The sequence below is a fragment of the Notechis scutatus genome, chromosome 1 (assembly GCF_049901735.1).
Source record: "Notechis scutatus isolate UNSWTSFEM ecotype Mainland chromosome 1, rNotScu1.2, whole genome shotgun sequence".
Lineage (NCBI taxonomy): Eukaryota > Metazoa > Chordata > Lepidosauria > Squamata > Elapidae > Notechis > Notechis scutatus.
Genome location: NC_142009.1, coordinates 46,113,869 through 46,141,277, shown reverse-complemented (window position 1 = coordinate 46,141,277; position 27,409 = coordinate 46,113,869). Strand labels below are relative to the sequence as shown.

The 27,409-nt window shown below is 36.7% G+C and overlaps 1 long non-coding RNA gene across 1 annotated transcript in view; it reads right to left on the bottom strand.

Annotated features, from left to right (window-relative positions):
• Positions 1–22,798, bottom strand: part of LOC148132774 (uncharacterized) — a 76,282-nt gene extending 53,484 nt beyond the window's left edge. Inside the window, exon 1 of the long non-coding RNA XR_015749193.1 lies at positions 22,734–22,798. This is a non-coding gene — a long non-coding RNA (uncharacterized LOC148132774). The remainder of the gene's footprint in view (positions 1–22,733) is intronic.
• Between the last annotated feature and the right edge of the window lie 4,611 nt (positions 22,799–27,409).

Here is a 27,409-nt window from a genome sequence, read left to right as displayed (position 1 = left end):
CTAGTTAGTTGTTATTGGTGCTAGTTCTCTGGTATCAAAAAGGGTCATTTGGGATTTGAAGCAGAAGGGCAAATGTGTTGTTGTTGCTGTTGTTAATTCTTTAACCTATTTTTTCCCCCTTCCCCTGCAGTTTTATGGTTTCATACTTGTAATCTTAATCCAAACTACACAATGTGCATTTTACCCCAAAAGGTAATTTATCATTTAATCCAGGAGTTGAAATCTGCTTTGGAGATAGCAAGTCTTTATTTTTAAAAATGCAGATTGATTGCCTTAATGAAGACCAAGAGATTTTGGCATGAAACAACATCTCTATAAGAGGATTAGCAAAATTCCTTTCATTTAATCACTGACTAGATGCACTCACAACTGCTTGCACTTCTTGGCAGCTACTATTGTTTTTATCAGTATGAAAGCTCCTTGGGAAATTTGATGAAGCTAATTCAGAAATGCCTAAGTAATGTACAGAATTCCGGTTTTCATTCAACAATGCCTTCTGTGAAATGACTAACTCTTCAACAGTCTGTGGATTGGTCTCGTTTTAAAACAAAGCCTGCTGTTTTAAGGAAGGAAGATGACCATTCTGAGTTTCAGTTCAGCTATCCCCAATCAAGGAATCTACAGACCATATTCCCTAGAATTCTCAAGTAGCATTAATTCAAGTATTTTTAGATTCAATTAACAATCTATGAACCCTATTTTAGCGGTTTCCAACCTTTCTGGCTTGGTGGCCGGGAAGCGGGGGGGAGAGGGGATGGTTCTGTGTGAGTGGCAGGTGCATGCATAAGTGTGCGCAGCTCCAATTGCTGAAGTGGCAGGGACACCCACCCACTTTTCGCACAAATGGAGCTTTGTCTGTGAATGCCCACTGCTCACCTTAGTGGAGCTACACATGTGCATATACTGGCCCACCATTTGTGCATCCCAGTTCCAAATGGGCCATGGCCCAGTAGTGGCCACAGCTGAGGGGGTGGGGACACCTGCACTATTTAATAGATTGTGTGAGATAATCACATCCCACACTTTATATCACCCAGACAGGGTAATATCTGACCTTAGGACATGGCTCTCTTTGATGAGAAAGATCCATTTGAATCAAACGTATAAACCTCTGGGCTTTCTTCCAGAAGCCCAAATACCTAAACATGTGGGCAGAGGTAGGAAAGGACTGCAGTCTTCCTCCATTTTTGAAAGAATTAAAGCAAAGCTGAATAAAAGTTAATTGAGCATTTTTTTAAAAAAAAATTGTAAGATTTTTTTTTTGTCTCCTCTTCCCTGAATGTTAGTTTATAAAATTTTCTCCATCTATTTTACTCACTTTACAAATATACTTAGTGTCCTGAGGTAGTGACTCTAGGCACCTTACAAATCATATCAACTGTAAAATATAAAAATATCAATAAAAGCTTGAAGCCAAATATATAAAAATCTAGTGAGGCTAGATAAAAATCACTCTTATGAACCTTAATATTGTTTCATAATCTAATATAATGCCCCCAAAAGTTCACTCATCTTACAGCTGCCAAGTTTGGGGAGGGGGGGGGACTTGCCTAGGTTCATATGGACTGCCCATTTCAGCTCTACTCAGGTTTGAATCTATATCTAACCCAACATTGTTGCTTGCCATAATCATTGTTGGAGGAGTAACTTCCTGAATTGGGTAGAGGACCTGATCATATCCACAATCCCTTCTAGTCCTTACATTTTATGATGTTTCAAGTAATGCCTATGGAGAATTGGTTCAGACAGCACCTCTCATATCTGCCTAAGTTTCAAACAAGCATGCTGTTGAGGAAAAAAAAACATTGTCAATGCTGTCTTAAGAAATGATTAAAGACCAAAAAAACCTAGATAGGTAGGGTGAAGGGTGAGACTAATTCAGCTTCAATAGTTTTGGCTGAAATGTTTGCTGAACTTTTTAAGTTAAAGCAGAGGGAAGGAAGTCTATTTTAAAGTTGCCAAGTTATCAACAGAACTCAGCACCTTTGCATTTGATCATTATTTGATCCACAAGAGTTAGCAGCTTGTGTTTATTTGGAATGCATGTATTAGTGTCTGGAGTTCAAACTGCTTTTAACCAGTGGAGCAACCTTCCATGGTTTTTATCTGGTTAGCTGACACTCCATATATGTGGTAAGTTTAACAATTGCTTAATGCAAATCGGACGGGCAATTTAAGAGGCTCCCGATTAACGAGCGGCTATGCCCCTGTGACAGAACTGAGGTTGAAACTGTGGAGCATGTCCTTTTATATTGCCCTATGTATAACGCAGGCAGATCTAAGTTAGTGTCTCTCCTTGAAACGGACCCTTCTAGACCCAATGTTAGTAATTTATTCTTATATTGTCTAGGGGAAGGCTCCTCATACATCACTTCTCAGGTTTCCAATTTTTTTTAAGAGCTGTAACCATCAGAGGAGAATGCTGTAATTCCCCTTAGTCAAGTTTTTGGTGACCAATTGTTCATGACTAATTTTCCCATGTTCTTCTTTTGGTCTGTGACCGCAAATAAAGTATTATATACTGCTTAATGCAAATTGTCCCAGAATGTCAGAATATTTACAGTTAGGAAGCTCTGCAGTGAAAAGAAATGTTTTGCCTTAAAGTTATAAAAAATAATTAGAAGTATTGATAAATTATACCTGCCCCACAGAAATGGAGGCAGAGCTTTACTTCAAGTCAAACAAATTGGCAAAGGAGAAAAGCATGCATTGGCTCATTATGTAAGATAGTGAAGACAAACACTGATACAAATTAAAATTTGGAATTTATTGAATGTGTGAGAAACATTATTCAAATATTGAAATAATATAATGAAAAAAAACAAACAGAATGCTGGCAAGAAAAAGCATTACATAGTCAATTTCTGCAAAAGATCTAGGGCAGGGCTGTCAAACTTGCGGCTCACAGGCCAGATTTTTTATTTTATTTTATTTTTATTTATTTTATCTTTATTTGTCAATTGCTTACAAGATAATAGATATAAGTAAAAACATAGTTATGAATACATGTAAACATGTATACATGTAAGAAAAATAAAAAATATATATAAAAGAAATAGGACAGGGATGGTAGGCATGTTGGTGCGTTTATGCACCCCCCCAATAATAATAATAAATAATATAATATTATAATATAATATATTATATATAATATATAATATAATAAATAATATAATATTATAATATAATATAATAATACAAATAATACAAATAATAATAATAATAATAATAAATAAGATGCGTCATGTGCTGGTCACGCCTATGCCCTGTTTAGTGAAGGGGGATAAAGTTGTGATATATAACATGATGACGACGTGACGATGCGAGTTTGACATCTGATATAGGGAAAAGTGGATAAAAATGGCTTACAACTGGAACATTAAAAATAGAAACTGAAGGCTTGATTTTGGCTGTTAAAGAGCAAGTTATTCAAACTAATGTAATTGAGGTCAGAATTGAAAAATCAAATGATTCAAGGGGCAACTTGTGTAAACAGGCAGAAGAAACAATAGATCATATACTCGACTTGTGCAAGAAGATAGCACAAACTGATTATAAATTGATGTAACATAGCCAAAATGATTCACTGGAAAAAATTATCATGTACCAATAAAGGAACATAGAGGTTTTTTTCAGCAAGTTGATAATGAGCAGATTAAAATATTGTGAAAATTCCAAAGACAAACTGATAAGATCTTGGTTCATAAAATACCAGATTTAACTGTGCTTGAAAGGAAGAAAGTATGGATAATTGATGTTGAAATAATAGGAGATAGTAAAATAAAAGATAAAAAATTGGAAAAAATCAAAAGAATCAAAATTTGAAAACCAAAATTGAAATATTATGGCATAGATGGTAATAACCTCTGCCTATGCCAGGTTATTGGGAAGAACTCAATGGGAAAAATATTAAATCCATTCTAAACATCTGGCTGACTATACAATGAACAATAATAGAAAATAGGAAATCAAAATTCAATTATTGACAAATACTGTAAAAAATTTTAGCACAGATATAGCAATGGAATTTGGCCTAGAGAAATATGCCACAGTAGCAATAAACTGAGGTAAAATCATAAACAGTAATGGAATTGAAATGCTGAAATGAGAAAAGAGAAAAAAAAGATACAAAGAACTGCAAATGGAAGTATGAGTGTGGCAAAAGATAGTAAAGATAGTTCCAGTAGTAATAGGTGCCTTGAATGCAATCGCAAAACATTTGGAGCACTACTTAAACTCCATCAGCAATGACAAAATCATCATCAGTCAATTGCAACAATATCTCTTTAACACCATAAAACCACAATATCTATCTATTCCAGATGCTTAGGAAGAACTCAATAAGTGAATAAAAATGCCAAATTTTATCTAAACATCTGGCTGACTGTGCACCCAACCATAATAATAATAATCTGTAAGGATAGCACTTTGACCATTTGTTTCCCCAGTCTGTATATTGACCAAATATGTTTATCTACAGACCTATTCAAGAAAAGATTGAAAGCACCAGGGCTTTTTCAACACAGGTGTTTAACATTTGCAGGTGCATTTACTTGTTAAAATGTGAAGCTCTCAGATTACTGTGAGTTACATGGTGTCAAATCACACCCATATAAAAGCGAAGAAGGTGACTATACAGAGGAAATGTTCTGAGTGTTCATGGATGATTTCAGCCTCTAAATAAAAAGCTTCAAGAGATTACTGTAAACTGCTAAAAATGATTTACCTTCTCATTCATCCATTTGGCTTTTGTATATATGTAGAGTTCTGAGAACATCAAAATTGTGTGTCATTCCATGCATACGTACAGTGCTCTGGACATTGGCTTGCTGCTAGGATAGAAAAGAATAGATCGTGGAACTGATGAGATGGTAGACATAACTTCTTATTTCTGCAGAAAGGAGAAAGATAAGAGAATGTCATTTTCAGAATTAACCCTACATTATCTTGTTGGTAGTTCTAGGAAACTGGATTGGACTGCCTGCTGAAAACCAATTTGACATGAACCCTGAAATGGCATAAATTATCATTTAGGTTCATGATTTGCAAAGATAGATTTCTGGAAAAATGGGATGGGGATACCATATAAGCCAGACAAACAGCAATCTTTCCTTGCTCCTATCAGTATCTCTCTACCTAAAGTGTTCAATTAATTTAGGAAGATATTAACCATATCTTAATGGGTTCAACACTATATGATAAATGGAGAGAGCAATAAAGACTATTTTCCTATCCACTACCCTCCAAACCATTATGGTGAGTGAGTTGTCATAGCATAGATGCTACAAATCTCCTGATGGTATTTTGAGTTAGAGTTGATGGAAGATGTGAATAGTTCAGTCCTTCTCCTCAGACTCCCAAGACATTATTGAAGAATTATCATGGAAAAACTAGTTCTATCTTCCACTTTATTTATTTATTTATTTATTTATTTATTTTGTCAAGCGATTATAAGATAACAGGTATAAGTATAAACATTATGAAACATTATGAAACATTATGAATACATGAAATGGATACATATAAGAAAAATAAAAGAAATAAAAGAAACAAAAGATAAAAAAATAAAAAAAACAAAAGATAAAAAAAATAAAAAAAATAAAAGAAACAAAAGAAACAATAGGACAGGGACGGTAGGCACGTTGGTGTGCTTATGAACGCCCCCTACAGACCTCTTAGGAAAGGGGTGAGGTCAATAGTAGACAGTCTAAAGTTAACATTTTGGGGGTTTGGGGAAGAAACCACAGAGTCAGGTAGAGTATTCCAGACATTGACCACTCTGTTGCTGAAGTTGTATTTCCTGAAATCAAGTTTGGTGTGGTTTACCTTGAGTTTGTATCTATTGTGTGCTCTTGTATTGTTATGGTTGAAGCTGAAATTGACAGGTAGGACATTGCAATGTAAAATTTTATACACTATACTTAGATCAGACTGAAAGCGGCATAGTTCTAGGTTGTCTAGGTCTAGAATTTCAAGCCTGGTGGCACAAGGTATTCTGCAATGAGTACAGGAGTGGAGAACTCTTCTTGTGAAATATTTCTGGACTTTCTCAACTGTATTAATATCAGATACGTGTTGAGGTATTCCCCTTTAGGAGAATGAGTCCACTCAGGGAAACGTAGTGAGAGTGGTGAGGAATAACACACAACCAGCATACAGATACACTGAATAGTAAAATGTAGGTTTTACTTCCTGTAAATGGGTAAACAAAGTCCAACAAACAGTCCAGATCATAGACAGTTAAAGCAATACAATCAGTCCAGGGATAATCCAAAAACGAAGTCCAGTATCATAAACAAAGTTCAGTAAATGGAGTTTGCTAATAGTTGCAAGGCTCACAGCAATCCAAGCAGAACACGATCAGGCAAAAGCAACAGGAAATGCAAGAAGAGAACAAACCAGGTTTCTCGCCCATCTTATAGCCATCTGAGGAACCTCAGCCAATCACAATTACAGCATTCTCTTAAAGATACAACAGTATTAACAGTATCATACAACAGTATTAACAGTATCATAAACAAAGTTCAGTAAATGGAGTTTGCTAATAGTTGCAAGGCTCACAGCAATCCAAGCAGAACGACGATCAGGCAAAAGCAACAGGAAATGCAAGAAGAGAACAAACCAGGTTTCTCGCTCCATCTTATAGCCATCTGAGGAACCTCAGCCAATCACAATTACAGCATTCTCTTAAAGATACAACAGTATTAAATAACTATCCTGGTTTACATATTGCCAACCCAACTGTTAGGTGACTATCATTCCTAACAATATGTAATGTGGGTTCCAGACTGATGAGCTGTATTCAAGTATTGGTCTAGCAAATGTTTTGTATGCTCTAGTTAATAGTGTGATATTACCAGAGGGAAAAAATACATAGGATTAGGTTAACAACTCTTAATGCCTTTTTCGCTATGTAGTTAAACTGGGCTCTAGCACTTAGATCATTAGAGATGAGTACTCCAAGGTCCTTGACAGAGTTTGGATCATCAACAGGATCTTGACTATTCAGCTTGTATTTTATTTTCTGATTTTTTTTTTGCCAATATGTAAGACAGAACATTTATTTGTTGAGATTTGAAGTTGCCATTTGTTTGACCATTCTGATACATAGTCAAGGTCTTTTTGAAGGGTAGCAGTATTGTCGGTGGTGTTGCATAGCTTTACATCATCAGTGAAGAGAACGCAGTTGTTCTTAATATGATCACAGAGGTCATTTATGTAGAGTATGAAGAGAGTTGGTCCTAGAACAGTGATCCCAAACCTTTTTGACGCTGCGGCCCGGTACCGGCATCAACTGGGCGCCGCCATCTTTTTGACGAAAAAGTGCTTCCGGTGACCTCACCGGAAGCACTTTTTCGTCAAAAAGATGGCGGCGCAGCCTTGGTGAGCTTTTCGGGTAGAAATGGCTTTCACCCGAAAGCTCACCGAGGCATGCGCCGCCATCTTTTTTGATGAAAAGTGCTTCCGTGAGCTTTCACCCGGACAAGCTCACCGGAAGCACTTTTTACCAAAAAGATGGCGGCACCCAGCAACCAGCGGCCCGGTATGACTTGTTCCGCGGACCGGTGGTTGGGGACCCTGTCCTAGAACACTGCCTTGGGGGACACCACTGTTGACAGGTACAGAATTTGATATGACGCTCCCAATTTTGACCATTTGTTGTCTGTTTGGCAGGAATGCTTCTATCCAGTTATGCAGGTGTCCAGAGATACCATAAGATTTTAGTTTTAGGAGTAGTTTGTCGTGTACCACTGAATCAAAGGCTTTACAGAAGTCTATGTAAATTGCATCTATTGCTTTGCCCTGATCGAGTTGTGTAGTCCATATGTTTTTGCAGTGTAAGAGATTCTGGAAAGTGGCAATCATTTAAGATTTTTTTTAATATGGTGCTTCCCAGGTTGATTAAATATGTGTCAGTCATTGTACATGACTAATGGTGTCTACTAAACAGAGAGATTTGCTGGGCAAAGTTCTATGGCAATCATCTACAATGAGCACCATAACAGAGTGGGTCAAAACAGTTACTTGTTGCATGATTACAGTTTCATGTACAGAAATGTTTCACTGTTGATTTCTTATTGTCCTATTATTCTTGAAATTTATCCCTTTAATGTAATTATAGCATATTTGCTATAATTAGCAATTATAGCATATATGCATACAAAATGTCTTATCCAAGGACAAAATAAAGTGGGTAAAGTTGGTTTTTAAAATTATTCAAAGCCAGGCTATAAAACCTTAAAGACTTGAGAATTACAGATTTGTTGCTCATCTTTTCTTTGAATGTGCCAGTGTTGTTGTTTTTTTTTTGCAAAATTAAAATAAAATCTTTTGATTTGGAAACCAAATATGAAATATCATTAAACAGTTTTAAAAAATTGATTGCTTATGAACTTTCAAATGCTGCAAGATCTCAAGACCATTGCATGTATATGCTGAAAAGCTTCAATTACCAAAAAGCAAAATCTCATGTTTGGTATAAAAATTAATAGCAACCTATGCAGAAACCATGCATAAAATGCTGCACAAGAATGAATTAAATGGTAGATAATAAGGAAAGACTATAAGATGTACCTTTCATCAAACATTGTCATAATGTTTAGGAAACACACTGTAATTCCATATGGCTACATGGCTTGTTGACAGTTTCTTGGCTAGAGGGCTTTGACTCTGATTGGAGCAGCCTGCCTTAATGGACAAGGACAAATGACAGGTTTGCAAATGCAAAAATACATCCGATGTGCTGAGAAAATGAGCAGGTGGAGTCAAGATCTCATCCACACTGCAAAACAACCAAATAACCATTGTAAATAGCATTCTAAGGACTGGACTGTTCTAAAATGTTAGCCAGGGAGTTTCACTAAACCAAGTAACATTTTACAGTTGCAATTATCAAATAAATCATATAAGCATGCTTCTGTTAAATGCTACACAATTAGCACAGTTGTGGTTGGACCCTGAAATGCAGTGCAATATTTAAAGTGTTTTGTTAATATTTCTCTTTTGTATATAATTCTCTTTTTCCATCTCAAAATGAAAGCCACAAAGGGCATCTGCAGATGATATCCATACACAGACACATCCATATATCAAGTATTTACACAAAGACCAGACAAGCATCTAAAACAACAAAACAGATGTCAAAACAAAGAAAATGTGTCACAATCCATCCAGGAAGGTGAGCAAGTAATAGTAAACTAAAACGGAAAAAAACAATATTAGTCAGGTGAAGCCATCATCATGTTGTCATTGCAACCAGAGTGTACTTGGCATCTGATAAAAAAAAAAAGTTTAATATAAAATGTATGTATTTACCCTGAAAGTCCCTGAAAAATAAATGTTAAATAAATCCTATTATTCTCTCTATAAAAGATTACAGAAGAGAAGTACATTCTGGATAGTTTTAACATGTGATATATACACTCAGATATAGGAAAAGAATCATTCATAATCCTAGCAATCCAATCAAGGAAATCTTTGATGTCTCTCCTGTGGCCTCATTCATGAGGGGGAAAAAGGGGGATTCCTTTTGGAATAGTCATCTCGCATATTCATTCTGTTACTCGGTGGGCCATTATAAGACTGCAGTTGTTCCCAACAATCTGAGATCAGTCAGAGCATTATTGTTGCCTCTGCCAGCTAAACCGCCTAAAACCTCCCCATCCCCCCCAAGACAAAAGGTATTCATCAAAGGGCACTTTGTTAAGTTCCCTTCAAAGTTAGACTCATGGACCTCTCACGGTAGCCCTTCTGCATCACAGCTCAAGGGCATCCCATATTTCCCTGTGGCCAAGGCTCAGATTTCATTTCCTGAATTTGGGAGTTGAGAAGGAAACTGGTTGTTGGATTCCCTGTGTGACCACAAGAGGGACTTCTCTTTGTAGAAAAAAATACACATCACTCTGATCTGAGTAAAGTTTGCTCAGCAACTAGAAGCAAACTGAACAAACTTTCTAAAACTTCTACTTCATTCTTCTTACTTTTTCAAACTGTGTCAACCATGCCATAAGCAAAAGATTTTTGCCAAGATTATTTCTCTTGAGATATCTTATTTCACAAAAAGTTTGTATCCAATTAATGATTCTCCGTGTTTTTAGCCCACAGAAAGTATTGAACCAATAGCTTAACTTGTTATTATAGTTACTGGCAAACAACAATAAAAAAATCCAGTTATCCCGATAGAGTTCTTTGTGTGTTAAAGCAATGGGATTATTATTCCTTCTTGCAACAAAATAGGTAAACCCTTGACTTTCCGGTAATCTTTCATAATATGTTCCAAATCTGCCATTTGTCAAGAAAAAAGACAGAAAAGCATCTACGTTCAGGAAGTACTTTTGCAATGTCTGGAAAGGAAATCAGTGCCCTTTATTACAACAGGCAACTTTTCTGACTCCAGTCAGAGTGTGCATTTATGTCTTGGCTTCTTCTCAAACATGCACATGTACAATATGGATTTTCAAAGATTTTCTGGTGGAATAAGAAGATTCTTCTCCACATCAGTTTCCTCCTGCTATTATGCAGCTATCTGGGGGTTGGGAGAAATGTAATCTACAAGGACTAGAATTTTTTGTGTACTATCTGAACCAAGGATGATTTACTATGTCCAAGCAAGCCAATATTTATAATATAAAACAAACTCTGATTTGAAATGGCTAGTGCCTTTCTTGAATGCATAAATCTTCATCTCAGGCTTCAGTGCTGGGCAAGCATAGGCATCTGTTCCTAACCAAGATAATGTCAAATGTCATATGAGCATCATGTCATTGTGACACAAGGTCCATTTTTTTGTGTTTGAGTTGTGACATTGCAAGCCACTTTTTCACTCGGAGCCCGTCAACTCCGAATATGCCTCGCAGCAAGTCAGCTCGCCATGTCACCTTATCTCTGCTGCTGCTGGATCTGTATTTCTGCTTGTGTGCTGGCCGATGGCTTTGGAATGACTCAGAAGGGACAGAGTTTACAGTGCAACATTGTGGTGCACATTTGATCACTTATCCTCTTTACCTCCCCAGTGGTGAAAAAGCTCTTCCTTTGCTTTTGTTAAACCAATTTGTAAAGGGGAACAGAAAAATAGGTCTTCGGTGTGGATTTGACCTGATTCAGTTCCAACTGGAGATTCAAAAAGGGCATGATATAATTGAAATTTTCTATGGAAGGTTGGAAGGCAAACCAGTTTGATTCAAACTGCTTCAGGATTCAAGATTCCAGGATTCAAGATTCAATCTAAATATACACATATAAATGATCATATGTTTGTGTGTGTGTGCGTGTGCTTGTGTATATGTGGTTGTGCATGCTTGTGTGTGTGTGTGTATGTGTGCTCAAATGCTATAATGGGGGAGCAAGCAAATTCCTGCAGCCACTTCATTGTTTTTGGCAAACTGAGATGGAAATAGTAGGGACATAGACTTTTTAGAGGGCCTTAATCTGCAAGTGTCAGTTGAGTTTTCAAAGGCTTAAATGCACTACATTTTTAAAATATTTCCCCTGTACCTCTTCTAGAGAAAAGGTAGCAGAGAAGGGGAAAGAAAGTTTACCATTCTCCTAGTTGCCACAAAGAGCTTAAGGTTTGCTGAAACAACACATAAAATGTTTGTTGACTTAAAAGTAAAAAACTTTAAAAATGAATTTAAAAAGTAAGCTCTTTCTTTTCTATTTGATTTTCTGATATGACAGAGAAGAATGCCAAACTTGATATGACACAGAAGAATGCCAACTGACCTGCTCTTTTAGTGTGGCAAGAATGGCATATCTACTACTTCTAAACAGAGGGGTAGGTGGAGGTGTCAGAAGAGTTAGCATAGCATGCAACAGGAGCAAGAGGGCACAATGTTCCAATGACACAAAGAAAGATGCTGGATTTTAGAATGTATTTAATGAATTTTGCATCTTCATGAATTATTAGATCTGATTTCAGTTCTATCCTATGGTCCTATCCTATCCATTTAAAAACTATTACTGAAAGTCATGGGCCCATTAATATATTTTATTGTTTCCTTTCTTGTTTTGTGTATAGCTAAAATTTTAAAAAGTTTAATTTACAGGTAAATTTATAAGCATCTTACTTTTTAAAAAATGATCTATATATTTCTTTTATAAATAAATAAACAAGTTAAGTTTATTTCTGATACCAACAACAGTGCTCACTTCAAGTTTTCTATCTTTTTTCCACTTCATATTAATATGAGTACAAATGAAGAGGTTCTTGTAATCTAGCTGGGCAACTTGTGTTGATATTGCCATTCCACTTCTCTGCCCTTCTCCAAATGTTATGCTAGTAAATTAAGTACTAAGAGTTTTCTTCTCTCCTCTTAGCAAGAGTTGAAGAATTCTAAAGATTTGAATCAGATTCTGTGCAGGATTTACCCTTTTGATGACAAGCAACTATCAGTATTTTTGCAGTATGACATTCTCAATTATTTCTAGATTCTGAATGCTGCCCTGAAATGAAAATACAACATATCCATAGCATTTTCAAAGGGCTCCCAGACAAAGACTACAGTAGGTTGAGGCCTTCCTGTTACAATAATTAAATATCCAGCACCCTTATACCTCTCCCAGTGCTGGTGTCTGAAGGATCTGGGATATGATGGGGGAAGTTTGGATCCATTGGAGTTAATCAGTACCATCAACAAAGAAGTAAAAATTATGGATGCCATTTATTTTTCCAGTGAAGGCAAGAGAAGATTCAAAAAGGAGAACAAGAAATGGAGAGAAGGAATAAAGACATGATAGGTTCTCTCCAAACTTTTTTCATAAGATATAAGATACAATATACAGTATGTACCATCTCTGGATTTACTTAACACCAAGAAACCTAAGTGAGCCCAGGATGGGTATATTCTCTGTTGTCTGCAATATGGAGCTGCAAGTGATTGGATCTATATATCTCTTGATATAATCATCCAGATTCCATCTCACTTCCTGCATCACCAATCCACCCTTAAAATGTTTCTTCGCTGTAACCTTAGGAGTTGGATACTGGCAGAGGAAAATACAACAAGCCACCATTATGCTCCGTTTCATTTCTTTCTCTTTTCCTAAACACTGAGTAGCTATCTTTTCCCAGATCTCAACTGTTTGCTTGCTTATATAGGCCAATTAGAAGTGGCCCCATCAAGTTCTTAATCTACTAGGAACTTCTGATCTGATCCAATTGTTCTCAAAGTAGCATCGTCTTTTCCTTGGGATAGATGAAAAGTTGTTGGTTGGAAATACAAGTACAACTACAGTAAACTAAATGGTATACCCTGGTTTGGATCCAGACATAAAAAGGCATTAACAGATTCAACAGATAATCAGAGTTGGAAGGGACCTTGTAGGTCATCTAGTCCAACCCCCCGCCCAAGCGGGAGACCCTACACCATTTTGGACAAATGACAGTCCAATCTCTTCTTGAAAGTCTCAAGTGATGGTGCTCCCATAACTTCCGAGGGCAAGCTGTTCCATTGGTTGATTGTTCTCACTGTCAGAAAGTTTCTCCTTATTTCCAGGTTAAATCTCTCCTTGTTCAGTTTCTATCCATTATTCCTTGTCTGGCCTACAGGCACTTTAGAAAATAGCTTGACCCCTTCCTCCCTGTGGCAGCCTCTCAAATATTGGAAGACTGCTATCATGTCTCCCCTGGTCCTTCTCTTTACTAGACTAGCCAAGCCCAGTTCCTGCAACCGTTCATTGTATGTTTTAGTCTCCAGTCCCCTAATCATCCTGGTTTCTCTTCTCTGTACTTTTTCTAGAGTCTCAACATCTCTTTTTTAATGTGGTGAACAAAACTGGATGCAGTACTCTAGGTATGGTCTTACTAAGGCTTTATAGAGTGGTATTAGTACTTCCCTTGATCTTGATTGTATCCGTCTGTTAATACAATTTAGGATTGCATTAGCTTTTTTGGCTGCTGCTGCACACTGCTGACTCATATTTAGCTGGTTGTCCACTAAGACTCCAAGATCCCTCTCACAGTTACTGCTATTGAGCCTGGTTTCACCCAGTCTATATGTGTACTTTTGGTTTTTCTTGCCTAAGTGCAGGATTTAACTTTTTTCTACATTGAATTTCATTTTGTTAGATATGGCCCAGTGTTCTAGTCTGTCAAGATCCATCTAGATCTTGAGCCTATCTTCTTGGGTGTTAGCTATTCCTGCCAGCTTAGTATCATCTGCAAATTTGGTAAGTTCCCCTTCTATTCCCTCATCTAAGTCGTTAATGAAGATATTGAAGAGTACTGGGCCTAAGACAGAACCTTGTGGCACCCCACTGCTTACTTCCCTCCATGTAGACTTAGACCCATTAAGGACTACTCGTTGAGTACGGTTTGCCAGCCAGTTGCGAGTCCATCTAGTGGTGGTGCTATCTATTCCACTTTTTTTCTAGCTTACTAAGAAGTAGATTGTGGTCTGCTTTGTTGAATGCCTTGCTGAAATCTAAATATATTATGTCCACAGTATTTTGCTGATCTACTAATTTAGTCACTGTGTTGAAGAATGAAATAAGATTGGTTTGGCATGATCTGTTTTTAACAAACCCGTGCTGACTGCTAGTTATTACTTTACTTATTTCTAGATGTTGGAAGATCTGTTTTTTTATTATCTTTTCCAGTATCTTTCCAGGTATTGATGTTAGGCTGATTGGTCTATGGTTTCCTGGGTCTGTTTTTTTTCCTTTTTTGAAGATGGGAACCACATCTGCTCTTTTCCAGTCCTTTGGTAGTTCCCTGGTGCTCCAGGATTTTTGAAAGATATGGTGTAGTGGTTCTGAGATGACCTCTGCCAGCTCCTTTAAAACTCTGGGATGTAATCCATCAGGCCCCAGTGATTTGTTTTCATCAAGATCAGACAGGTGTTCTCTTACTATATATTTTTTTGCTAATTTTAACTTTTATTTCTGGTCTGTCTTTTACAGTTATGTTTTTGGTGGGTTGAGCTATAATTTATTTTTGCGTTAAAACAGATGCAAAGAATGAGTTAAGCAGTTCTGCTTTCTCTCTGTTGCCTGTTACTTCCTTGCCATCTTCTCTCTTTAGTGGACCAACTGTTTTCTTGATTTTTTTTCTTGTTATTTATATGTTGGAAGAAACTTTTTTTTTATTATCTTTGACTTTTGTTGCAAGTCTTTGTTTGTTCTGAGCCTTTACTATCCTGACTTCGTCTTTGCAGATTCTGGCTATCTGCTGATATTCTGCCTTAGTTGTATGTCCTTCTTTCCATTTTTTGTACTTATCCTTTTTTTCTTTCAATTTGCCAGAGAGATCTTTGTGCAGCCATGCTGGTTTTTTCTTGGATTTCTTGTTTTTCTTTCTCAGTGGTATTGTGCTGGTCTGGGCTTCTATGATCATACTTTTTAGAATTTCCCAAGATTCTTGAGTTGTTTTCCCCTTTAGGATTTTCATCCATGGAATCTTTCCCAAGTTCTCTCTGGGTTTATTGAATTCTAAATATCATCACATAATATTCCCAATTCAAAAAATAATAACACAGGTCCTCCTGCTGTTAGATAGGAATTTGGGGAATTCAATATAACTATAAGACAAGAATTGGGGCTGTGTGCAAACTTATTGCTCTTCTGCACTATGCATACTCTCCTGGATCTGTATAACAATGTTATAATAATATGTATAATAATCAGTGTAGAATTGTGCACATTCCTCAAAAATAGCTGAGTCATGAAGAGTAGTTAACAAATATATTTTCTTCTAACAAAGCCATACGCAGGAAATGAAGGAAGCATCTCACGTTAGGCAGAAGCCCCACTTGGATCAGCAGTGGAGCTCTTTTAATCTCAGCTCTTTGAGCAGTTTTCTGACCTGCTAGAGCAAATAGCTTCTAAGGTTACCTGAGGATCAGATTTTGTTTTGTTTCTTTTAAGTGGGAGTACATTACAGGTCTTCTCCATGGTACAGTGATCATTGCTCTACACAATCAAGGTTCACTGCTGTGAAAGCTAAGCTCCTATTTCAAATACACTATGGGCTGTCACAGCCACCTCTTTAATAATACCTGATTGGGATGCTAACAAAACAGATTTAATATTTCCAGTATGTGTATTCTGTTTTGAAGTTCCAAGAGTTAATATTCCCAGAAACATGTTGGCCTATCTGAAATCTTAGTTAAACTCTAAGCCCCCTCCTCCTTCCCTCCAAAATGTATGAAAGCCTTTGAAAACCCCATTCACATATCTACCTACCCTACACCAATTCATATAATATATATTATAATATACTCATTCCTTCTGGTTAATCCACATTTCTTTGTCCTCTCCCTTACTGGCAGGGGCTGAGGAAGATAAAATTTCCTGACATTAGGGCTGCTATTACAAAACAAAAAAATATAGCTACCACTTTGGGCAGCAGCTGATTTTTCAAGTCATAGACTCCTATTGTTGTTGTTTTAATTAGAGCTATATTTGAATACAACTTACCAACACAACTGAGCCCAAAATTCCTATTGCTAAGTGAGACATTTGTTAAGTGAATGTTGCTCCATTTTACAAACTTTCTTGCTTTTCTTTGTTAAGTGAATCACTGCAGTTGTTAAGTTAGTAATATGGTGGTTAAGTGAATCTGGATTCCCCATTGACTTTGCTCATCAGAAGGTCAGAAAAGGTGATCACATAGCCCCGGGATACTGCAACCATCATAAATATGAGTCAGTTGCCACCTTGATCAAGTGACCATGGAAATGCTGCAATGGTCGTAAGAATGAAAAATGGTCGCAAGCCACTTAAACAAACTGTTGTAAGTCAAGCACTAAAGAAACTTTACAGTATTTAAACTAGACTAGAACTGCTAAGTAGGCTTGATCTAAGTTGCCTGTTATTTCTATCTACGATTCAAAATGTTGACCATAACATTTAAAACATGTTTAGGCTTAGCATCTTGATAACAAAAAGACCATCCTTCCTTACAAACATCTTGTAACATGAGTGGAGCTTGCTGAGGAGTCCTTATTTCCAAAATGGGGCAGTAAAAATGATAGTCCTCTACTTATAACCACATTTGGGACCAGAATTCCCATTGCTAAACAAAGCAGTGGTTAATGCATCATCCTGGTTTTAGAAACTTTTTTGTTAAGCAAATTGGGGCATTTATTAAGAGAATTACAGAGTCATTAAGCAAATCCATCTTACCCTATTGAAATTACTTGTCGGAAACTGGCTGGGAAGGTTGCAAATAGTGATGACATGGACCTGGGATGCTGCAACTGTTCTAAATACATGCCGTTACTAAACACCTAAATTTTGATCACATGACCATGAAGATAACGTGGCAGTCATTAAATGTGAGGTAAGTCACTTTTTTCAGTGCTGTTGCAACTTTGAACGATTTAAACCACGGGTGTCAAACTCGATCGTGTCACAAGACAAATCGTGATGTATCGCAACATTTTTTTTGCACTTTGCGGAGCCAGGGTGGGCGTGGCCTGCACGTGACACATCCAGCTGGTAGACTGCCAGTTTGACAGGCCTGGACTTTAAATGAATGGTTGTAATTTAAGGACTATCTGTAAATGCCCTTCTCACCTGCTGCATCTCACCTTTGATATAGTCTCCCCTTAGGAAGCTATCTAAGCAGCTACTCATCTATTATTTTTAATTAATTCATCCATTTCTGGTGAGCAATTAAGATGGCTGGCTACTTTCTATTAACCCAGCTGTTTATCATATTGATGGAATATGGTTTATTTTTCCTTGATGATGTTTAGGCTGCATTTTTAATCTTTTGCTGTTGGGACAGCTACCAATAAGAACACAGCCAAATTATATTTGATTTCTATATAGCCTGAAGCTATATATCAAATTCTTTCTAGGTCTGTGGCATGGGAAAATTTTATCCATCTACTATAAAAAAACAGATGCTCCCATGCTGATTACTTTATTAAGTAGTTCCCCATATTTCTCCTTTATGCAGTGCCCTTCCTCATCAGTGAAAGCTTTTGTGGACCAGCATGCAAATCAGGAATTAACAACACAACAATAACTGGTACCATGGCATGCATGAGAGTTCCTGAATGGCACCCTAAAGATAAATACAAATTCATTTGGGGAGAAAAATGCTGAGGATTTTATAATATTCACTCAGTCTAACAACAATGCAGGGGACTGCATAACTTCTTTATGAAATCTGGAGCATTTTAATTTCCGTCTTTCATTTTTAGCCTGGTATCCCTAAACAGTTTGTAGACTCACAGAAAGGTCCTCTGTGCTCTCTGAACTTATTTGTTTTCTTCCAGACATTTTATTACCCAAAGTAGGAAATATCATCACTGCTGAGGATGTTACCTAGTTTGGGTAAGGCAATAAAACAACCAAACTCAGAGAGCACTAAGAACCCTTCAACATCAAAAGTATACTGCCATATGTTGGAACCATTGGCTTAGATCAGGGATTATCCTTGTCACGTTATCGTTCTCAGGGTTCCAATAACAACCTACAAAGAAAAAGACTCTGAGAATATCATCTTCCCAAAGATCCATTTTATTAGAGATGTCATATTGGCACATCTGGGGAAAACTCGAATCTAAAAGTTCCAGGTTTTCCCTAGCCCAAAGAAAATCCAAAATCCAACCCCTGCACCCAAAAGTCCATCACATGGTCCAATCATTACTTCATTCCAACTTCCCCAGTCACTCCCCTCCAGGTGCAGAGTAACATATCCTTGACTTTCTGAGAAAGGAATGTTGTTGTGGCTAATCTTCCACCACTCATTGAAATCCCGCTCCCAAATTCCCAGGCACTGAATGTGGCAGCCCAGAAGCCTCAAAGAAAAAAGGCTTCCAAGGTGACAGTTGTCATGTGACATATTGCAACTTTCCCCCCTTCACTAAACCAGAAATGGGCGTGGCCAGTGCATGATGCATCCAGCCCTCAGGCTGTGAGTTTGACACCCCTGGCTTAAATGAACATTCACCCACCAATGTATCCAAGTGGGACAAATGATGAAATGTGTCACAATGTCATCAAACACATGCTGTGATTTACATATTAGCATTGGGCATTAGAAATAAATATGTAATAGCAGTATATGTATGATATTACCATGCATGAGTTATTTTGCTATCAGTGTATAAGTGATTTGCTACAGGTGCTCCTTGTTGCCAATTGGTTTTTTAACCTTAGATGTCCTAATCACATTAAAGACAAATATCTGCTCTGATCATAATCAAGAGTTTTGCTGTATTACAAGTCCCCCTCCCTATTATTTATAAGAAGACTTTGTATATAGTTTAATATTTGATATGCCTACTTTTGCCATTGGAAAACTCTATAAGCATCACATAAGATGAAATTGGAAAAAGACTTGGAAGTGATCTAATTAATTTAATTTATTTAGGTGCTCCTAATTTTGGAATGAATCCAGATTGCTCACATTGCAAATAGAATAAAAAATAATCCAATTATTAAAAAACAGAACCAATGAAAGCATATGAAACCAGGACATGTTGATGAATCCAGCCTCAATACAAAAAGGAATATAACAGCAATACTCTCAAGGAACTCCAATCACCCTAATTCATGGCCTGAGACAACAGCCAGATCTTTAAGACCCTCCAAAATGGTATGAAGGTAAGAGTCTTCCACATCTCAAAAAATTCATGTTGGGTCCCAAAAGATGACACTGTTTAATGGAACATATCCAAAGCATATGAAGCATGTTGGCTTGTATTGGTTGGGCAGACACCATGGGAGATAGATGGTTTCTCAAATGATCAGGCTCAATGCCATGGAAAGTGTAAGAAGTTATAAGCAACACCTGGAAGCAAACCAGTAGCAAATGCCTTAGTAATCCCTAATGTGGGTTCCTATATATGTTTGGCCAGACATCTTCCAGGTTTTCCTTCAAGAGCACTGTGGGTATCTTTTCTTTCACTTCATTTCCTGGAACTTCGCAGTAAAGGTGGGTCCTGGGATCAGCAGGGAGAGAGAGTGGTGCAGTACCCATCCACCCATTTCACAAAGCTACTAGACGAGGGCCTCAGCTGAACTTCACACAGATCTTGGAGGTAAACTTCAAGTTCCTCTAGAACCCCATTAAGTCTGTCAGTCCAATACCTGTACAACCCTACATTTGATTACTGGATGCTTCACTGACATCCATTCAGGTTTTGTTTAAATACCTATTGGTACCTTCCCTAATTACCAAAAGTGGGTGGAATCATTTTTATCAGAGAGTTAGAATAGATTGTCTCCAGGCTCCTTTCATGTAAATGATTCTATGATCCACTGGGTTAATGTGGGGTTATTGTTGTTGTTTTTGTCTGATTTGGTTTTATTGGCTTTGAGAGTATGATATTGAAGATACTCAAATGTATCATATTTCTTTTACTTGCTTCAAACAGAAATAGCAATTCTACTTCCATATTATAAAGATAGTTTAAAAGTATGCCCTTGCTGCTAAATTTATACTGAAAATTGTTAAATAGTGGAGGGTTGTGTTTTTTTTTACTACACATCATTACACACAAAGAATGTCACCCAGTGGATAAGACCCTCTGAAACCCTTCATTCACAAGTTGCTTAAACCTGTGCTTCAATGGCAAAGCACACCAGAACAATGGCAAACATAACATTAATTACAAATTATTCTAGTGACCTGTCTGAAATACCTTCCAGCATTCTAAATCAATGTATAATCCATTTAAACAGCCAAGGAATGTTCTATCACAAAACATGTAATTACAGGGGATTTATATCACACCTCCAGCATTTTGGCAAATGAACTCTGTGGCAACAGATAAAGGTACCCCTGATTGTTTTATTCTTGAGTTTTGTACTTACTTGTTAGTTAATGCTACAATGCATTCATTGTTCACACTTTTGGCATTCATTTTTCAGGTCTGAAAATCAGGCTTTAGAATAAACATAGACACACAAAAAATTTATTTCTTTTCTTACCTCTGCTTCTCACACCCTTACACTATTCTCCTTTACCCTCTTCATATCAGCAGCATGATAGGAATGAAGAAAGGGTAATATTAATTCTCAAAGAGAACTACAAATATTTGCAAAGCAAATTCCCAGAGACTTCACATGGTCAGTAATAGTGCCACCTGGATTACTATTGTAACTTTTTTCATGAGTACCTTAAAAATGTAGATTGTATAAAGAATGTGATTATATTTTATAATCATGAGTCCAAACTGTACTTGTACAAAGGTATGTTTTAACTGATATAAGTTGTTTTCCTTAGCTAATACAACCTTTTTACCTACTACTTAGGAAAATTATAAATGCCTTGACAGACATTTATAAAGCTCTTTTCAATTCCTAGTTCAAGAAAATATTATCATTAAATGAAATACCAAGAATTCCATCTAAATACTAAATAGTGAAATTTTGGGGACTGATTCATTCAGCACTCTGCAAAAGAGAAGCAACTTAAGAGTACTCTCAAAAGCTTGAACTAGTTACATAGACAAACTTAAGCTTTATCAACTCACTTTAATCAAAAAAACAAAATATACTGCTTGAAAGAAAATATGTATTTATTTATTATTTATTTATTTGATTTGTCAATTGCTTACAAGATAATAGGTATAAGTATAAACATGAGTAAGAATACAGGAAATAGGTATGAATAAATGGGAACAATAGGACAGGGACGGTAGGCATGATGGTGCACTTATGCACGCCCCTTACAGATCTCCTGGGAATGGGCTGAGGTCAATAGTGGATAGTTTGAGGTTAAAGGAGTGGGGGTTAGAGGATGTAACAACAGAGTCAGGTAGTGCGTTCCAGGCATTGACCACTCTGTTGATGAAGTCATACTTTCTGCAATCAAGTTTGGAATGGTTTACATTGAGTTTATTTCTGTTGTGTGTTCTTGTATTGTTGTGGTTGAAGCTGAAGTAGTCATTGACTGGTAGGACATTGTAACAGATAATTTTGTGTGCTACGCTTAAGTCCAACCATAGGCAGCGTAATTCAAGGTTGTCCAAGCACAAAATTTCAAGCCTGGTGGTATAGGGTATTCTGTTGCGAGCAGAGGAGTGTAGTACTCTTCTTGTGAAATACTTCTGGACTTGCTCAATTGTATTAATGTCAGATATACAGTGCAGATTTCAGACTGATGAGCTGTATTTGAGTATTGGTCTATCAAAATTTTGTATGCTCTAGTTAGCAATTCAATATTTCCAGAGGAGAAGCTTCGTAAGATTAGATTTACAACTCTTAATGCCTTTTTGGCAATGCTGTTACAGTGAGCTCTGGCACTTAGGTCATTTGATATGAGTACTCCAAGGTCCTTGACAGAGCGAGAATCATCAAAGAGTTCATATCCATCTAGTTTGTATTTGGTGTACTGATTTTTTTTCCAATGTGTAGGACAGAGCATTTGTTGGTTGAGATTTGGAGTTGCCAATTGTTTGACCATTCAGACACATAATGAAGGTCGCTTTGAAGGACAGTAGCATTGTTGATGGCGTTGAATAGTTTTACGTCATCCACGAAGATGACCCAGTTGCTTATAAGGTGATTGCAAAGGTCATTTATATAGAGTATAAAGAGTGTGGGTCCTAGAAGGCTGCCTTGGGGGACACCACTGTTAACTGGAGCAGGATTTGATATAGTGTTGATATTTTGCTATTTGAAATAACAAAATAAAATATAACTCATTTGGAAATTCCAAGTATAATTGATCTGTACAGCTAGAGTTGATAACAATTCCAAACTTATTGATGTTGCACTCCTAATGGAGCTGCTTGAAATGCTCTGTAAGGAAATCCATAAACTGCTGAGCTTACCTGGTAAAAGCCAGGGAGAAACAAATGTTCCATCTGCTCCAACAAATGTCTTCTGATTTCAAACTATGCAAGGGAAAAGGAAGAATGTTTTAGTATAATTCCATGCCTAAAATCCACTGAAAGGATCTTGCATCTTCTAAACCAGGGGTGTCAAACTCACATCATCATGGCAGTGTCACATGATGTATCGAGACTTTTTTCCCCTTCACTAAACCAGGCAGGTGTGGGGCCAGCACATGACACATTCAGCCTATGGGCCATGAGTTTGACACCCCTATTCTAAACCAAATCCTCCCTACTCTACCCATGTTGTGACCCCCAATCCTATCACACATCAGATATTTGGAGTTTTAAAGAACTACTGATGCTTATTAAAACATTGGGATGATAAACAAAAAGAGTTTCTTCCCTACAATCAGAGGAGTAAGTCCAGTCTAATCAAAGGCTTCTATGTTGCTGTATCTTACTGTATTGAATTTCATTTGCATTAAGCACATTCAACCTGTTCATCCATGGCTATTGCAGGAAACACTTGATTCCACTTTATACTCATGACCACAGAGACATACAGCACCATCCTAATTTAAGATGCAGGCTGATTAATGAAAAAGAGGCTTATAATAGAAGGCATTCATAATAATGAATTTCCATAATGAAACTATACATCAAAATGTATTAAACAAAATGAATTATTGTTCTGTGATGAATTGGTATTTCTGCATGGGTATTTAATGTATAGCTTTTAGATAAGTCATCTTGGCCCAAGCACAGATCCACCATTATATTGCCTCTGCTCAGTTGTAGACCTTAACTAAAAGCAAAATAGTTGTTAATCTGAGCTCTGTCTATCACAGGCCTATTCTAAAAAAATACTTCATAAATACAACATTTTTGATAAGGCATTTTAATCCTGACAAAAACAAAAACTAAACAAAAAGCAAAACTTTCTACTGTTTCTTTTGACAAAATCTTTTAATGTTAAAAACTTCTTTAATTTTGTTCCACAGTTTTCTGCTTCCTATTAATAAGGTTTAAGATTTCAGAAGAATTCAAGATATTCTCCTAGAAAATGGTGGTTATAGTCACAAAAACATATTATGAAAGCTGATTGGCTTTCTCCCCCACTTTAGCCTGGTTTACAACTTGTCCATGAGCAATTTTTGATTGGTTACCCCAGGGGTGTTAAACTTGCAGCCTGCGGGCTCGATGTATCACATGCTGGCCATGGCCACATCCAGTTTAGCGAAAGGGGGGAAAGTCCCAATACATCACATAATGCTGTCATGATGACACGAGTTTGACAACCGTGGGTTACCCAGTCAGCTCCTGGTGCTGTCCTTGTTATCATCATTAAACCTATCCACCTTCTTGTACCAAAAATATAATTTGATATTATGTATTCTACTTGATAGTAGATAATATCCAAGTAGTAATGGTTCTCTTAATTGTTTGGAGACTGTTTTACTATTAAGAAATCTCACATTGGCAAAAATTGATAAGTTGTTCTCTTATTTCATTTTGTTTCCTTGGCTATGCATACCAAGGTTTTCTACTTTGTAGTTTCCAATTTTGACCATCCTGTCTCCATTTACAAACAATATTTCTTATATATTCTGTTCTTGTCAGATTGAATTTTTAAAAAACCTCTTCACCTTATGCATCAGTTGTTGGACCATAAACCTGGATGAATGTCATTCAAGGATGTCCATGAAGTCTAAATGACATTGTTCTATTTGCACTGTTCCCAAATACTAACTTTGCAATATCCCTCCTGGCTATGAAAGCGAAACTTTTTGTTTTTTGTTTTTTGTGTCCTGAGTAATAATAGTATGATCTACTGACTGAAAGTGTCAAATTCTAGTCCATTTCCATTAATTCTCTGTTGTTTTTCTGTAGCCAATTTGTTTTGTGTAGAGCTTTCTTTTTCATGCAATTTTATATATTCTTTTTCTATCTAGCAATATCAGCAACTAAATCTCCTGAAGGTTTTAATCTACCATGTCATAAACACCATTAGTACTCTGAAAAAGCCAGAGCTCTTCTTGGTCAGCATATTGAGTGGCATTTAATCCAATAGATCCATCATCAATCATCAGCCACTTTATCTTGTCTATCTGTGTGTTTTTCTTGGTAAAATACAGGGGTGCTTTTCCACTTCCAGGCCTTTGCCATTTTCATTAATCTTTCTTTCTTTCTTTCTTTCTTTCTTTCTTTCTTTCTTTCTTATTTATTTATTTATTTATTTATTTATTTATTTATTTATTTATTTATTTATTTATTTATTTATTTATTTATTTATTTATTTATTTATTTATTTATTTATTTATTTATTTATTTATTTATTTATTTATTTATTTATTTATTCTCCAGGACAGTTTTAAAAACTATGCCCTTCAGAAACTTTTTCAATACAAGTAGGTTTGCTGATTTCAATAATAGAAAAAGGGAACAAAATCTAGCACAAACAAACATGAAATTCAACCCAACAGGCCAACTTATTTCAAATTCTCCACTTTTATTAAACCATTCTTTCTGCAGAAGGAATTAGCCATATGTGGGGTTAAATGGGCAAATGTATCTCTCACAACAGCCATGAGTGACAGAATGTACAAATTATTTATTTGTGATTCACTACTTTGAGGAACAGAAGCATATAACTTTAGAAACACACAAATACATGCACTCATAGAGAAGATGAAACAGGTTAACTTCTTTCTGTCTGTCTGCCTTTCTTTCTTTCCTTCCTTCCTTTCCCCCCAACTTTTTTATTTGATAAGTAACTCAAAATAACTCCTTCCTCCTCCTATTTTCCCCTATGAGGTGGATTGAGCTGAGTGGATGAGTGACTGACCTAAAGTCATCCAACTGACTTGTTGTCTGATATATAAGTGTTTGCTTGTTATAGCTGGGCAATTGAGGTGATTTTCCCACCTTGAGGGTGTATACTCTTGGTATACCTCACACATCCCTTGTATACCTCACACATCCCTTTCAGGAAATATACCACCATGATGAAACAGAATAGCAGGACTTAAGGAGAATTCTATATTTTAGAGCATACCATAGAGGATAATATTTGTAGCTCATGGTTCAAATGACAGGTCCTTGGTAGTGATGATGTTGTTACCTAGTTTGGGTAATGAAACATCTGCAAGAAAACAATCAACCTCAGAGAGCACTGAGGACCCCTATGTATCCATTATATGTATATTGGTATTTTTATTGTTTTCTTTGCTAGATTTATATCACAACTTTTGCTCAGCAGCTCAAAATGGCATACAAAGTGTTCTCTCCTTCTATTTTCTCCACGATAACAACCCTATATAATAGGTTGGGTTGAGACGCTGACAACTGGACCAAGATCTCCCAGTGAGATTCTGTAGCCTAAGGGGGACTTGAATCTGGACCCTTATGGTATCAGTTCAATTTGGAGAGCACCAGATTGGCAAATGTTGTACAAGTGGTAGAAAACAATAACAACTAAGTGAATAGACAGGCAGACAGAGCTACAAACTAGTAAAATTTTAGGGTATTCTGCCGTAGTCAGTAAGATTTTCCTGCTTAAATCATGCTCCATGTTTAATTTGAACATCAGTAATTGGCAATGAGGAGATTGCAAACATTTGTATGCATACACAAAATGAGAAATGTCTCCTTTATTTCCCCCTTATGAAGAAGGGATGTATGACAACCATAACATTGCCACAAGGGCAACCAGGTGCTAATGTTTCCCATCCACCTGTTTGATAACGTATTGACATTCCTTTCATCCAGGAACATGAGTATCCTACCTACCTGCCACCTGATCTGCTAATACCCTTTGATGTCATTCTGCCCTACACCGAGGTCAAAGCCGATAGCGGACATGCCTTTGGCATGAATGATTTAAGGCAACAGGTGAAAGTCTTTACATGGGAACACTTACAACAGGCTTTCAGGGTTTCAATATCAGCCATGCTTGATCATATTCCCTGAGTGGTCCCATGTGTATTTCCAATTGTGTTGCTGTTTATGCAATGAGTTGCCCTGTCACATTTCATGGCTTTTTAACTTTTCAGTGAATTTTGCATACAAGTCCTCTGAGCCTTGCCTCTCAAGCATTCATCACTCAATAAGGAACAGATGCAATTCACTTTTAAGATAAATAGATGGCCCCTTGCTTTGAGGTTCCCATTAACTTAGCCTCTTTAAATTGTATCTGGTCATTCACGGTTTCTAAAATTTTTGGAATGCCTGAAAGCGAAAGTTTGTGATGTTATATGCCTAAGGATAATATTGTTTGTGTATTAACACTGCCTGGATTTTAGTAGTTTTCACATTTTAATTACTTTTCTTGAACTGGTGTAAACATTTTAGTTGTGATAATATTGCATGTAAGCATTAATATCTTCTTAATATTCTCTTTCAAATCCAGGTTCCCTAACCACTGTTTTTTTAAGATAAGGTAATACCACTAACTTCTTAAGATAAGGTAATACCACTAACTTCTGTTTAAAATGTCAACTCTTGGGTACAGCTGCCCAATCACTTCTGCTGCTTGAAGTCGCTCATTCATGTGGGCAATGTGGGATCATATCTCACTGTTCTTAGATACAACAGAGATCAAAAAGAAAAATGCCTGCTTGCCTTTAGTCCACAAAGGACAGGTTTCATTTACAGCTCTGTTTTAGCATTCA